We start from the raw sequence: 16,153 nt of genomic DNA, 5'->3' as shown, positions 1-16,153 counted from the left end.
GAGACGGACACGCACGCAAAGCGAGGGAGGGACACACACACACACACACACACACACACACACACACACACACAGAGCAAGTGAGGGACATGCACACACGCACACAAGGGACGGACACACACGAAAAGCGAGGGAGGGATACGCACAGATACACACACACACAAGCACAGAGCAAGGGACGGACGTGTGCACACACAGCAAGGGAGTGACATACAAACATACACAGTGAGGGGGTTACCCACAGACACACAGCGAGGGAGGGATACACACGCAAACACACACACACACACACACACATACAGCGAAGGAAGGGACACACACATGACAAGGGGGAGGGCATGTGCACAGAAATTGAGAGGGGACACACACATACACAGTGAGAGGGGACACACACAGACATGGCAAGGGTGGGACATGCACACACAGCAAGGGACGGACACACACACACGCAAAGCGAGGGAGGGGCACGCACACATACATACACACAGAAACACAGAGTAAGGGAGGGACACACAGACACACACACACACACACACACACACACACACACATACAGACACACACAAGGGATGCACACACATGCACAAATAGCGAGGGAGTGACACGCGCAGACACAGCCAGAGGGACACACACACACACAAAGCGAGGGTGGGATATGCACATACACTGCAAGAGGGACACACATACTCACAGCAAGAGGGACACACACACACACAGAGAGCAAGGGAGGGACACGCGCATGCACAAGCACACAAACAGAAACACCCACAGCAAGGGGGAGACACATGCACACACAGTGAGGGAGGGCCACGCACGCACGCGCACAGCAAGAGGGACGGACACACACACATACACACACACACACACACACACACACACACACATACAGAGCAAGAGAGGGACACGTGCACACACACAAACACACACTCACAGACAGAGCAAAGCAAAGGAGGGACACACACACACGCACGCATAGCGAGGGAAGGACGGACACACACAGACAGATACAGTGAGGGGGACATGCGCACACATACACAGTGAGGGAGGGCCAAGCTCACACACACACAAAGCGAGGGAGGGACGGACACCCACACACAGATACAGCGAAGGGGGATATGTGCGCACACACACAGCAAGGGGGACCTGCACACTCACAGCGTGAGAGGGAGACACACTTACACACACACACACACAGAGGAGGGACACGCACGTAAACACACACACAGAACGAGGGAGGGATACGCACACACTCAGCGAGAGAGAGAAACATACACTCAAACAGTGAGTGAGGGACACGCAGTGAAGTGGGGACACACAAACACAATAAAGTGAGGATGTGACACGTACACACAAACAGCAAGGAAGGGACACACACACACAGTGAGCGAGGGACTTGCTGAGACACGCAGCGAGGGAGAGACGCACGCACACACAGCGAGGGGATCATGCACTCACACACCGAGGGGAGATGCGCACATTCAGTGAGGGGGATATACACAAAGAGCAAGGGAGGGACACTCACACACAGCAAGGGAGTAACACGTGCACACACAGTGAGAGAGGGACATAAGCAAACAGCGAGGGAGGGACATGCACATCCACACAGCGAGGGAGGGACACACACATACACAGCAAGGGAAGGACACGCGCACGTACACACACAAACAGAGAGGGAGGGATGGAGACACACACACAGAGCGAGGGGGGACACGCACACACAAAGCGAGAGAGAGAGACACACATACACACAACGTGAAGGAGTGATACATACACAACCAGCGAGTGAGTGACACGCAGCGAAGGGGGACACACACAATCATATACTGTGAGGGTGTGACACATACACACACAAAACGAGGAAGGGACAAACACAGCAAGGGAGGGACTTGCTGAGACACGCAGAGAGGGAGGAACACGCACACCCACAGCGAGGGAGGGACACGCACACACAGCGAGGGAGGGACACGCACACTCACAGCGAGGGAGGGACACGCACACTCACAGCGAGGGAGGGACACGCACACTCACAGCGAGGGAGGGACACGCACACTCACAGCGAGGGAGGGACACGCGCACTCACAACGAGGGAGGGACACGCACACTCACAACGAGGGAGGGACACGCACACACACAGCGAGGGAGGGACACGCACACACACAGCGAGGGAGGGACACGCACACACAGCGAGGGAGGGACACATGCACATAGCGAGGGAGAGACACACGCGCACACACACACACATAAACACACAAACACACACAGCGAGCGAGACACACACAAACAGCGAGGGAGTGAAATGTATACACACACACACATTCACAGCGAGGGAGGGAAAGACATGCACACACACAGTGAGGGAGGGTCATACACAAGCACACACAGCGAGGGAGGGACACGCACACACAGGGATGGAGGGACACACATACACACACAGCGAGGGAGGGGCAGACACACACACAAGGAAGGAGGGACAAGCACACACATGGTGAGGGGGAGGGCATGTGCACAGAAATTGAGAGGGGACACGTACACACAGCGAGAGGGAACATGCAGACACGGCGAGGGAAGGACACTCGCAAACACAGCGAGGGGGCGACACATGCACACACAGCGAGGGAGGGCCATGCACACACACGCACAGCAAGAGGGACACACACAGAGCAAGGGGGGGAAACTCACACATACACAGTGAGGGAGGGCCACGCACACATACAGACAGCGAGGGTGGGACCACACACACACACACACACACACACACACACACACACACAGAGCGAGGGGGCGACACATGCACACACACGCACAGCAATCGGGACACATACACACACAAAAACACACATGCAGAGCGAGGGAGGGACACACACAAATACACAGAGCGAGGGAGGGACACACACACACACACACACACACACACACACACGCACACACACAGCGAGACAGGGACACGCACATACAATGGGGGAGCAACATGCGCATGAGGAAGCACACAAACACAGACATATACAGCGAGGGAGGGCCACGCACACACACGCACACCAAGAGGGCCACAAACACACACACACACACACACACACACACACACACAGAGCAAGGGGGGGAAACTCACACATACCCAGTGAGGGAGGGACAAGCATATACACAGCAAGGGAGGGACAGGCGCGCACACACACACACATGCACAGTGAGGAGGAACAAACACACACACACACACGGCAAGGGGGGACACGCACACTCACAGCGAGGGAGAGAGAGAGACACACACAGCGAGGGGGGTACACGCACACATACACACACACACAGCGCGAGGAGGGGACACACACTCTCAGCAAGGGAGGGAGACACATTCACACACACAGAGTGAGGGAGGGACACGCATACACACAGTGAGTGAGGAACACACAGCGAAGGGGGGACACACAAACACATAATGTGAGAGTGTGACATGTACACACTAGAGGAAGGGAAACACACACAGACAGCAAGCGAGAGACGCACACACACACACACACACACACACACACACGCAGAGAGCGAGGGACTTGCTGAGACATGCAGCAAGGGAGGGACATGCACACACACAGCGAGGGAGGGATACGCACACACAGCGACAGAGGGACGCACACACACAGCGAGGGAGGGATGCACATACAGAGAGAGGGAGGGACACACACACAGCAAGCGAGGGACACACACAGACACACACACACACACACACACACACACACACACACACACACACGGGGAAGGATGGACAAGCACACACACGGCGAGGGGGAGGGCATGTGCACAGAAATTGACAGGAAGCACGCACATTCACGGTGAGGGAGTGACACGCGCACACACAGCAAGAGGGACACACACACACACAAAGCGAGGGTCGGACACGCAGACATACACACATTTAAGGGGTATACACACAGACACAGCAAGGGAGGGACACACAGACATACAGTGAGGCAGTGACACTCACATACACATCAAAAGGGACACATACTCACAGCAAGAGGGGAACACGCACACACAGCGAGGGAGGGACACGCATGCGCGTGCGCGCGCACACGCACACGCACACACACACACACACACAGAGCAAGGGAGAGAAGGACATGCACACACAGCGTGGGAGGGACACGCACACACAGCAAGGGGGGACATGCACTCACACACGCACAGCAAGAGGGACACACACACACAGACACAGAGGTGGGAACTGACACAAACACAGCGAGGCACACGCACACACACAGACAGCGAGGGTGGGACTGCACACACGCACACAGCGAGGGAGAGGCACATATACACAAACAACGAGGGAGGGACACACACATACACAGAGCGAGGGAGGGACACACACAGACACAGCGAAGAAAGGACACACACACAGCGAGGGGGGACACGCACACACACAGCAAAGGGGGACACGCACACACACATTGAGGGACGGACACACACGCAAACACACAGTGAGGGAGGGTGAGACATGCACACACACACAGCAAGAGAGACACACATACACACAACGCGAGGGAGAGTCACACACACATACACCAAGTGAGGGACATGCTTCAAAGGGGCAACACACAAACACATACTGTAACAGTGTGACACGTACACACAGACAACGAGCGAGGGACACACACAGCGAGCGAGAGGCTTGCTGAGACACGCAGCGAGGTAGGGACACGCACACAGACAGCGAGGGAAGGACTCGATCATCCACAGTGAGGGAAGGACATGCACACACACAGCGAGAGGGGACACGCAGACACGGCGAGGGAGGGACACACGCACACACAGCGAGGGGAGATGAGCACACACAGTGAGGGGGATATACACAAAGAGCAAGGGAGGGACACACACACACACACACACAGCAAGGGAAGGACACTCACATACACTGCAACAGGGACAAACATACTCACAGCAAGAGGGGGACATGCACACACAGCGAGGGAGGGACACACGCATGCGCAAGCACAATATTACAGACACACACAGCGAGAGAAGGTCACGAACACACAGCCAGGAAGGAACATGCACACACAGTGAGGGAGGGACACACACAAACACAAAAACACACACAGAGCAAGAGAGGGACAGCGCACACCCAACGAGGGGGAGATACATGCACACACAGTGAGGGAGAGCCATGCGCACATGCAGCGAGGGATACACGCAAACACTGCAAGAGTGAAAGACATGCACACACAGCGAGGGAGGGACACGCGCTCACAGCGAGGGAGGGACACACGCGCTCACAGCGAGGGAGGGACACACGCGCTCACAGCGAGGGAGGGACACACGCGCTCACAGCGAGGGAGGGACACACGCGCTCACAGCGAGGGAGGGACACACACGCTCACAGTGAGGGAGGGACACACGCGCTCACAGCGAGGGAGGGACACACGCGCTCACAGCGAGGGAGGGACACACGCGCTCACAGCGAGGGAGGGACACACGCGCACACAGCGAGGGAGGGACACGCGCGCGCACACAGCGAGGGACGGACACACGCACACACAGCGAGGGAGGGACACACGCTCACACACAGCGAGGGAGGGGCACACGCACACACACACAGAGCGAGGGAGGGACACGCACAGAGCGAGGGAGGGACACGCACACACACACGGCGAGGGAGGGACACGCACACACACACGGCGAGGGAGGGACGCGCACACACACAGCAAGGGGACACACACACACACAGTGATGGAGGGACACTCACACTCACACACACAGCGACGGAGGGGCACACGCACACACAGCGAGGGAGGGGCACACGCACACACAGCGAGGGAGGGGCACACGCACACACAGCGAGGGACGGGCACACGCACACACAGCGAGGGAGGGGGACACACGCACACACAGCGAGGGAGGGACACACGCACACACAGCGAGGGAGGGACACACACACACACAGTGAGGGAGGGACACACACACACACAGCGAGGGAGGGACACACACACACACACACACACAGCGAGGGAGGGACACACACACACACAGCGAGGGAGGGACACACACACACACAGCGAGGGAGGGACACACACACACAGCGAGGGAGGGACACGCACACACACAGCGAGGGAGGGACACGCACACCCACACACACAGCATGAGGGACACACAGCAAGAGCGACATGCACACAGTGAGAAAGGGACACGCACGCACACACACTCTCACAGCGAAGGAGGGACACACAGACACAAAGTGAGTGAGTGATACGCATACACAGACATACAGAGCGAGGGGAGGACACCCTCACACACTGCAAGAGGGGCACACACACTCACAGCAAGAGGGACACACACACACGCAGCGAGGGTGGGACACGCACACACGCAGCGAAGTTGAGGCACGCAGACACAGCGAGGGTGGGACATGTGCACACAAAGCGAGAGGGTACACATACACACACAGCGAGGGGACAGACACACACACACACACAGTGAGGGAGGGAGACACGCAGACATACGCACACACAAACACACACACAGTGAGTGAGGGACGCGCACACACACACACAGTGAGGGAGGGACACGCTCACACACACAGTGAGGGAGGGACACGCTCACACACACAGTGAGGGAGGGACACGCTCACACACGCACACACACACACACACACACACACACACAGTGAGGGAGGGACACACACACACACACAGTGAGGGAGGGACACACACACACAGTGAGGAGAGTTACACACACACACAGTGAGGGAAGGGGACACACACACACACACATACACACACAGAACAATGGAGGACACGTGCACACACAGTGATGTGTCTGCTCGGATGTGTAATCGTCCAGCTCTCACTCCAGTCTGCTCCCTCACAGGGTCACCATCTCTGTGACTCCCAGGTACAACTCGGCCTCGATCCTCAGAGCGGATTTATATTCTCCCAGGTGGGAGTCAGCCTCAAGCTCCTGCTCCAAGTTGCTCCCTCACACGGTCACTCCCTCTGTGACTCGGTGCTGATTTCGAGCCTCCTGCTCTGCTTTTTATCCAAATCCAAGTCCCAGTCGGCCTTGACCCTCGCTGCTGATTTATATTATCCTGCTTTGTGCTGTACTCGCTCAGGTTCTCTCCCCTTGTGACTCCCAGGTAAAGGTAGGCATCAAGACTCAGCTGAGATTTATAACATCCCATTCCGCACTGCTCTCTTACAGGATCGCCGTTGTGCCTGGAAGACAGTGGGAAAGAGGAGGATTAGACAGACCAGAGGGTGTTACAGTGGTTGAGGGAGCTGTAGGGGATGAAACAGGTTATCTGGGGAGCTAGGCTGACCTGCAGTAACTAAAGAACGTTACTGGAAGATACAGAGAGAGTTGCAGACACTGAAGGCAAAGGAAAGAGAGAGATGGTGGCTTGTTCATGACGGAGCTTTGTAGAGTCAACAGGGCTTCAAAGTTTGTGAGAGGATTTGTAGCACGGGTGCTCGTTGTGGTTCTGTTCACCGAGTTGGGAATTTGTGTTGCAGATGTTTCGTCCCCTGTCTAGGTGACATCCTCAGTGCTTGGGAGCCTCCTGTGAAGCGTTTCTGTGATCTTTCCTCCGGCATTTATAGTGGCCTGTCTCTGCCGCTTCTGGTTGTCAGTTCCAATTGTCCGCTCCAGTGGCCGGTATATTGGGTCCAGGTTGATGTGCTTATTGATTGAAACTGTGAATGAGTGCCATGCCTCCAGAAATTCCCTGGCTGTTCTCTGTTTGACTTGTCCTATAATGGTAGTGTTGTCCCAGTCGAACTCACGTTGCTTGTCATCTGCGTGTGTGTCTACTAAGGATAGCTAGTCGTGTCGTTTTTTGGCTAGTTGGTGTTCATGGATACAGATTGTTAGCTGTCTTCCTGTTTGTCCTATGTAGTGTTTTGTGCAGTCCTTGCATGGGAATTTGTACACTACATTGGTTTTGCTCATGTTGGGTATCGGGTCCTTTGTTCTGGTGAGTTGTTGCCTGAGAGTGGTTGTTGGTTTGTGTGCTGTTATGAGTCCTAGTGGTCGCAGTAGTCTGGCTGTCAGTTCGGAAATGTTCTTGATGTATGGTAGTGTGGCTAGTTCTTTGGGTCGTGGCATGTCCTCGTTCCGTTGTCTTTCCCTGAGGCATCTGTGGATGAAATTGTGTGGAGTTTGACCCCACCCCGCAGCTCACCAATAGGATAAACAACACACTGAGAAACCTACAAAAAAAAAAGGACAGATAACCAAGTTTGACCAACAGAGAATGAAAAATGAAAGCAACAGATTCCTCCCCAGATTCTATGGACTACCTAAAGTGCACAAACCAGCCATCGCACTCAGACCCATGGTATCACTACCAGGGACACCATCACACAAACTGGCTAAAGAATTACAGCAGAAACTGAAACACCTGATCAGCGGATCCAGACACTTTGTCCAGTCAGCACAGGAATTCTTGGACATCATCAGAAATATACACATAGACAAGGAAGAAACTATGGTCTTACTCGATGTCACGGCACTGTTCACCTCTATCGACCAAACCCTAGCCAGAGAAACAATAGCCAACCTGCTCGACACACAGAACAGACAACAGGACGGGGAACCTATCAACAAAGACGGCAAACTCAAACTACTGGACCTGTGCCTCACAACACACTTCTCATTCAACAATCAAATATATGAACAAATCAACGGCACACCCATGGGCTCACCCATCTCTGGACAACAACCGCAGAAGCGGTAATGCAAAGATTAGAACAAACAGTCTTACCGCAAATTCAACCCAAACTCTGGGTCAGATATGTGGATGACACCTTTGTAATCAGTAAAAACACAGAAATAGAGAACACACACCGCATCATCAATGCCACACTCACAGGAATCCGATTCACTAGAGAGGAAGAAAAGGACAACCAACTCCCATTCCTAGACGTTTTGGTCCAGAGAACACCGAATTAAGAATTCACCAAAAAGGAATACAGGAAGGCCACACACACAGACCAAGTCCTGAACTACGAAAGCAACCACCCCAACACACACAAAAGAAGTTGCATCAAGACACTATTCAAAAGGGCCACAACACACTGCAGCACACCAGAACTACAAAAAGAGGAAGAAGAACACCTACACAATGTATTCGCCAAAAACGGATACCCCCGCAATTTCATTAGGGATTGTCTGTATGGATTTGCTCGACGACTGTCCTCTGATATTGTTGAGGGCAGTGCATTAAGGTCTTTGAGAAGGTCCCACACGGAAGGCTGCTCCAAAAGGGAAGATCCCATGGGATCCAAGGTAAGTTGGTAAATTGGGTCCACAATTGGTGGAGAGTTGGTTTTGGGATTGAAAGCCTTTGCCCAGCGGGTGTACCACAGGGATCTGTGCAGGAACCATTGCTGTTCATTATGGACATTAATCACTCAGATGTGAAAGCAGAAGGTAACATTAGTAGGTTTGCAGATAACATGAAAGGTGAGGGTGTTGTCCACAGTGAGGGGGATGGACTCAGGCTGCAGTCTGATATCGATCAGATGATAAACAGAGCAGAGTAATGGCAGATGGAGTTTACTTCTGATCACTGTGAGGTAATGCACTGTGGGAAGTCTAATAAACGATGATATACATCATGAATGGTAGGTCCTCCTGGAGTACTGAGGAACACAGGGACCTTGGTGGGCAAGTCCCTGGATGTCTGAAGGTGTCAGCACAGGTAGACAGGGTGGGGAATACACCTGAACTGGGAGCAGGAGGGGGACCCACATCCTGGTGGGGAACGTTGCTGGAGCTGCTCGAGAGGATTTAAACTCATCTGGCAGGGCTGTGTGACCCAAAGCAAGGCATGAAAGAAAGTTGAAGCTGGTACAAATGTTCAAGAGAGCAATATAAGTAGACAATGCAGGCAAGAACATAGCAGACAATTAGCGAAAACTGGTGAATTATACTGCAGTTATTTCAATGCAAAGTGCCAGACTGATAAGGCAGATGAACCCAGAGCATGGATGGGAACATGGGACTGGGATCCCATAGATATTACAGAAACACAGCTGAGGGAGCAACAGGAGCAGCAGCTCAATGTTCTGGAGACAGACACTACAGGAAGGATAGAACAGGAGGGAAAACAGGAGGAGAGCTGGTGGGTTTGATTGGGGAGGAAACATCCCAGCAGTACCGAGAGGGAGGATTCATGTAGGATCGCCCAGTTAAACGATATTAGTGGAACTGAGAAATAAAAATTGGTCATTAGTTTTCACGGTCGTACTACAGTGATAGGTAATGGGAGATGGAGGAGCAAACACGTCAGGAGATTTCAGATATCTCTTAGAATAATAGGGTTGTAATGATAGGGGATCTTCACCATTCCAAACCTGAACTGGGATTGCTACTAAGTTAAGCATTTGAATGGAAGGAATTTGTTAAGTGTGTTCCGAAAACTCCCAGTCATTATGTAAGTGGCCTAAGTGGAGAATGGGGCTAAACCTGACCTCCCCTTGGGAAACAAGGTAGGGAACAGGACTGAGGTATTAATAGGGGAGCACTTTGGAAAGTTACCACAATTGTATTCGTTTGAAAATAGCGATGGAAAAGGACAGGCCTGGTCCACAATTTAAAGTTATTCAGTGGAGCAAGATAGTATTAGACATGAATTTTTAAAGTAGATCTGGGGAGGCTATTTGCAGATAAAGGGAAATCTGGCAAGTAGGAATATTTTAAAATCGAGATAAAAGGAGCGTTCAGCGCCAGCGTGTTCCTGTTAGTGTGCAGCTCAATGCTGACTGAATTAGGAAACACTGGCTGAGTTTCGAGGCTGTGATCAAGAAAAAAGGGGTCACATGTCAGATATAACTGGCTGACTCAAGGGAATCCCTTCAGGAGCACCGGGGCTGTAGAAATACACTTAGGATGGAAATCAGGAATGTAAAAAGGGGACACGAGATCGCTTTGGCAGAGAAAGTTAAGGAGAATCCAAAGAGACTCTACAAGTGTAGTAAGAGCAAAACATGAGCTCGGGACAAACCCGGTCTCCTTAATGATCAATGAAGGCAACAATGTGTGAAACTACAAGATCCAAAACAAATATTTCACTTTGGAACTTACTGTGGATAAAGACTGGGGTGCTCAGGGAACTAAACAGTATTTGGTCTGACCACTATTGGAATACTGTGTGCAATTCTGGTCTCAATGCCATCGGAAGGATGTTGTGGAACATGAAATGGTTCAGAAGAAATGACCAAAGATGTTGCCAGGGTTGGAGGGTTTGTAATTCAGGGAAAAGCCTGAATAGGCTGGGACTGTTTTCACTTGAAAATGGGAAGCTGAGGAGTTACCTGATAAAAGGTGTTTAAAATCATGATGGGCATCGACAGGGTCAATAGACAAGGTCGTTTCCCCAGGCGAGGGAAACTTTTCAAAGGAACCTCAAGAATAATTGGCTCCCGCAGAGTGGATGGAATAAGCTGCCAGAGCAAATAGTGGAGGCTGATAGAAATACATTTAAAAGGCATGTGGATGGGTGTATGAATAGCAAAGGGTTCAGAGGGATATTGGGAAAATTGTGGCAAATGTGACCAGAAACGTCATGCAGGAGTTGGTCCGAAGGGCCTGTTTCCGTGCTGTACATCTCTATGACTCAATGTCTTGAAATGAGTCCACATTATACAAAAGGAGGTGCTGGAGGTTTTAAAACACAAAGGTAGATAAATCCCCAGGACCTGATCAAATGTATCTCAGGACATTGTGGGAAGCTGGTGAAGACATTGTAGGGCCTCTAACAGAGATATTTGTACCATAGAGAGCTGCATGTGATAGGCTGTTAGACTGGAGGGTGGCATTGTGGACAGTGAAGAAGGTTTTCTGAGATTACAAAGGGATCCTGATGAAAGGTATGAATGGCTGAAAAACTGTCGATGGAGTTCAATCTGAATAAATGCGAGGTAATGCATTTTGTACAACAAACCCGGGTAGGGCTTATACAATTAATGGCAAGACCTTCAGTAGTGTTGTAGAACAGAGGGACCTCAGGGTTCAGCTACATAATTCTTTGAAGTTTGCAACATAGAGAGACAGGATAGTTTAAAAAAAGGTGCTTGCCTCACTTGCTTTCATTGCTCAGTCCTTTGGATATAGGAGTTGGGAAGTCGCATTGAGATTATACAGGCCATTGGTGAGTCCTCTTCTGGAATACTGTGTCCAGTTCTGGTCGCCCAGTTATAGGAAGGATATTATTAAGTTGGATAGGGCTGGGAGGAGATTTACTGGGATGTGGCTGGGTACGAAAGGCTTCAGTATAAAGAAAGGCTGAATAGGTTGGTATTTTTCACTGAAGCCTGAATGTTGACAGATGACCTCATAGAAGTTTATAAAATCATGAGGGGGATAGATAGAGTTAATGGGAGTTGTCTTTTCGCATGGACAGGGGAGATTCAAGACAAGGCACTACATTTTTAAGTTTAGAGGAGAGACATTTAAAAGAAAAAGACTTGAGAGGCACATTGTTACACAGAGGGTGGGTTGTGTGTGAAATGAACTTCGCAAGAACATGGGGACAATTACAATATTTAACAGACATTTGATTAGTACAGGAATAGGAACGGTTTGAAGGGATATGATCCAGAAACAGGCAGGTGGGATGAGATCTGTTTTAGAGTATGGTTAGCGTTAACTGAACAGTGCAGTATGACTCCAACTATGATTATAATGTTGTGTCATTAATTAAGAAAGGCTGCAAGAGAAAGCCAGGGAACTACAGACTGATGAGCGAGACATCAGGGTGGGTCAGTTGTTGGAGGTCATTCTGAGAGGTAGGCCTTACAGTCATTTGGAAAGATAAGGCCTGATTACGGACAGCCAGCATGGCTTTGTGCATAGGAAAACATGTCTCACAAACTTGACTGGAGTTTGCTCAAGATGTGACCAAAATGTTAGACGAAGGGGCCAAGGAATGAAAGATGGAGTTTAATTCAGTTGTTGGATTTAGTTCAGACAAACCAAGGAGGACTAACACAGGTAATGGTTGGGCCCTGAACAGTGTTGTAGAAAAGTGCAGTTACACACCCTGGCATCACAGGGCAAAAGGGTGTTGAAAGCGGCAATTGGCACACTTGTGAGAGCATTGGTGAGAGCATTGAGTACATGAGTTGGAGATATTGGTAACGCTGTCGTCAATATTTTTCCTGGGCAGAGGAGGCCACGGGGTGACCTTATACAAGTTTATGAAACCATGTATGGTCTATGTAAGGTGAATTGCCAAGGGTAGGTGAGTCCAAAGCTAGAGGCATAAAGGTGAGGTGTGAGAGCAACGATTTAAAGAGGGAGCTGAGGGACAACATTTTCCACAGAGGATGGGGCAAAGACGGCATGGACTGCCAGAGGAATTGGTAAAAACAAGTACAATTACAACATGGAAAAGACACTCGGGCAGGTACATGGAGAGGAGAAGGTTTGAAGGGATATGAGCCAAACACAGGCAATTCCGACTCATTCCATTCAGGAAACCTCGGCCGAAGAGTCATGCCGCACAGAAACAGACCCAATGTCTCCAGTTATCGGAGGAGGAGACTATCGAGACAAGGCATGTTGTCGAGACTGAAGCAAGTTACAGTGATACGGATGGTCATCTGGACTGGAGGTTTCAAATATGTGAAATAATTGGTGAGAGGGGAGGAGATGACAGAGATAGGAACTGTTATAGGAGTCAGAATGATTGAAGACACTGGCCCTCAATACAAGCCATAGATACAGTGTTGGAGAGGGAATAGGGAATAGAAATATCCCAGGCAGCATTACCACCCTCTCGTGGGAGGCCTGCTTTCCCCTCAGTTGTTCTGATGCTCCCTAAGAAAGCACAGGCCTGGACTGATAACTGGGAACTCCCGATGCTGTCTCATTACAACAAAACTTGCAGCAGGCGTGGTGATTCAGCCTGGGTTGTGTCTGTACTGTGCTCCCCCTCCAGCACTTTCTCTATGTCACGTCTTGTTAGCTGATGTTTGGATCCCCCTTATTACTTTTTGCTCTGTGCACTGGAATGATCTTACCTGGCAGCAGGATTTATTGAAGACTTCCGACCTCCCTGTCTTTCTGGCTGACGAACCATCATCCCAACCAGCAGTTGGCAAGTCTATTGAGTCTGGAACTTCATGAGTACCTGTAGAAGACACAGAAAAGGGCAGAATGGGCAATTAGACGAATGCTTTGAGGGTTACACATATAGAATGGCACCGAGCCCACAGAGATCTGGAAAATCCTGACCTGTGTTGCCTCATCTCTCTGGAGTGGAGAATTCTGTTGGCTCAGGATCTGGAGTAGCTTCAAGAGTGAGAGATGAGAGACGCTGACAGAGGCAGCAATTAGACCCACACAGTGAGGGATACCACATGGAGAGGTACCGAGTCACATTATCAGAGTGCCGGGTCAAACAATTGTACTGGAAGAAAGAGTTTTGATTCATGTTGCACTGGGATATACAAACTGTGAGCAGGCGAAGTGATGGCCTAGAGGCATTATTGTGTGACAATTTATCCAGAAACTCAGCAAGTGTTCTCTGGACATAGGTTCAAATCCCACCATTGCAAATGATTGAATGTGAAGTAAATGCTTAAAAAACAATGTAATTAAAAACCTGTAAATGAGTATTAAACAATTGCTGATGTTAAGTAAAATCCATCGAGTGCATTCCTGTCTTTAGTGAAGCAATCTAAGGTGGGACTGGGATATCACAGGTATTACAGAAACAACAGCTGAGGGAGGGACAGGACAGGCAGATCAATGTTCCAGGGGACAGATGCTGCAGGAAGGACAAAGGGGAGCTGAGAGAGGAGGAGAGCTGCTGGTTCTGATTGGGTGAAACATCCCAGCAGGACTGAGAGAGGATATTCCTGCAGGATCGCCCAGTGAAGCTGTGTTCGTGGAATTAATCAATAACAATGGGTCTTCCCTTTCCTCTGATTGTTCTACCGACCCCGATAGCCCCGCCCTCCTGCACCTTGACCTTCTCAAGATGGCGGCGCCCAGGCCCGCGCTCCCTCTTCCCTCAAACAAATGGCGGCTGTAACCCTGGGCCGCTTCCCTGATCAGAGACCGCCGCCTCCTTACCCGGGACTAGAGGGTCTTTTTCGAGTTATTTTTAACCTGTATCCAGTAATTGTGAATTCTCTCCGCTCCTTTCTCCCAGCGAGGCTCCCACACACCGGCTCTGACCGCCGCTCTCTGAAGCCGATCGCAGCCGCTGCTGGAGAAAGCAGCTCCATGTCGCTCTCTCTTGTGTCCAGATCAATGTGACACTGCGCATGCTCCACATAGAAACCAAACCGCGCGTGCGTCTGAGATTATCGGTGAGTTTATAGAGAATATTCATATCTACACAGGATCATGGGTAAAATATTAGTCATTAACAATTGCTCTGTCGAGTTATAGTCATCGAGCTTATTAGTATGCAAATAGATTGTTCGGTCCAACTTAACCATACTCGCCAGGTATGTAAATTACCAATCGTTCTGGGAGTTTGAAAATAAGTTTCTTACTCGCATTGTGTAAACCGACCTGTGAATTATTCACGCCGACCTGTGAATTATTCTCAGCTCGTCCCCCTAAACTTTTGCAAAATCACCCATGTGTTTATCCAAGGATTGTTTAAATCTCCCTAATGTACGTTATCAGATTTACATCTCAACTATTTTGTAAAAATCTCACATTGATTCATGAGAGAGGTTTAATGCTCCACTATGTAGTGAGAATGATCAATCCTGCAAAATAGTTTGCTTTCTGACCAATCCTGAAGCGTTCACTCCCGAGAATGCTTTGGCGCTGCTCCTCACTCACTCTGGTTAGACAACCGGCCGCTGCTCGGTCCTCCTGTTCCGCCCCTTCCTCCCAATTGCGGAGTTGATTCAGGCGCGACTCAGTAGGCTAAGGGACAGGGGAGGTTAGAGTCGATGCCTTGTGATGTGGTGAAAATATCCTGAATCTTGGATCGAGAGGGCTGAGTTCATTTCACAGCATGTGCAGGTGTGTGTAACAACAACTTGATTAAGAAAAAACAAGGGAAGGCAGGAACAGAGTAAAAACAATCGAACATGCAAACAATGTGGTTGGGCTCTCAATGCTCTGGTGATTTTAGTCTTTACCATGTGTTTCAGGGCCCCACTGCATCTCAGTACAGACTGTGCCACTCCTCCTTCTGTAC

At 50.7% G+C, this 16,153-nt stretch overlaps 1 long non-coding RNA gene across 1 annotated transcript; it reads right to left on the bottom strand.

Moving 5' to 3' along the window:
- Window positions 1-7,861: 7,861 nt before the first annotated feature.
- On the bottom strand, window positions 7,862-15,228 carry LOC140453318 (uncharacterized). The gene is made up of 3 exons (XR_011952355.1): window positions 15,064-15,228; window positions 14,007-14,116; window positions 7,862-8,189 (listed from the first exon to the last, which is right to left on the bottom strand). It is a non-coding gene; the product is annotated as an uncharacterized lncRNA (long non-coding RNA).
- Between the last annotated feature and the right edge of the window lie 925 nt (window positions 15,229-16,153).

Source organism: Chiloscyllium punctatum, chromosome 27 (assembly GCF_047496795.1).
Source record: "Chiloscyllium punctatum isolate Juve2018m chromosome 27, sChiPun1.3, whole genome shotgun sequence".
NCBI lineage: Eukaryota > Metazoa > Chordata > Chondrichthyes > Orectolobiformes > Hemiscylliidae > Chiloscyllium > Chiloscyllium punctatum.
This window is presented reverse-complemented; position numbering and strand designations above follow the sequence as displayed.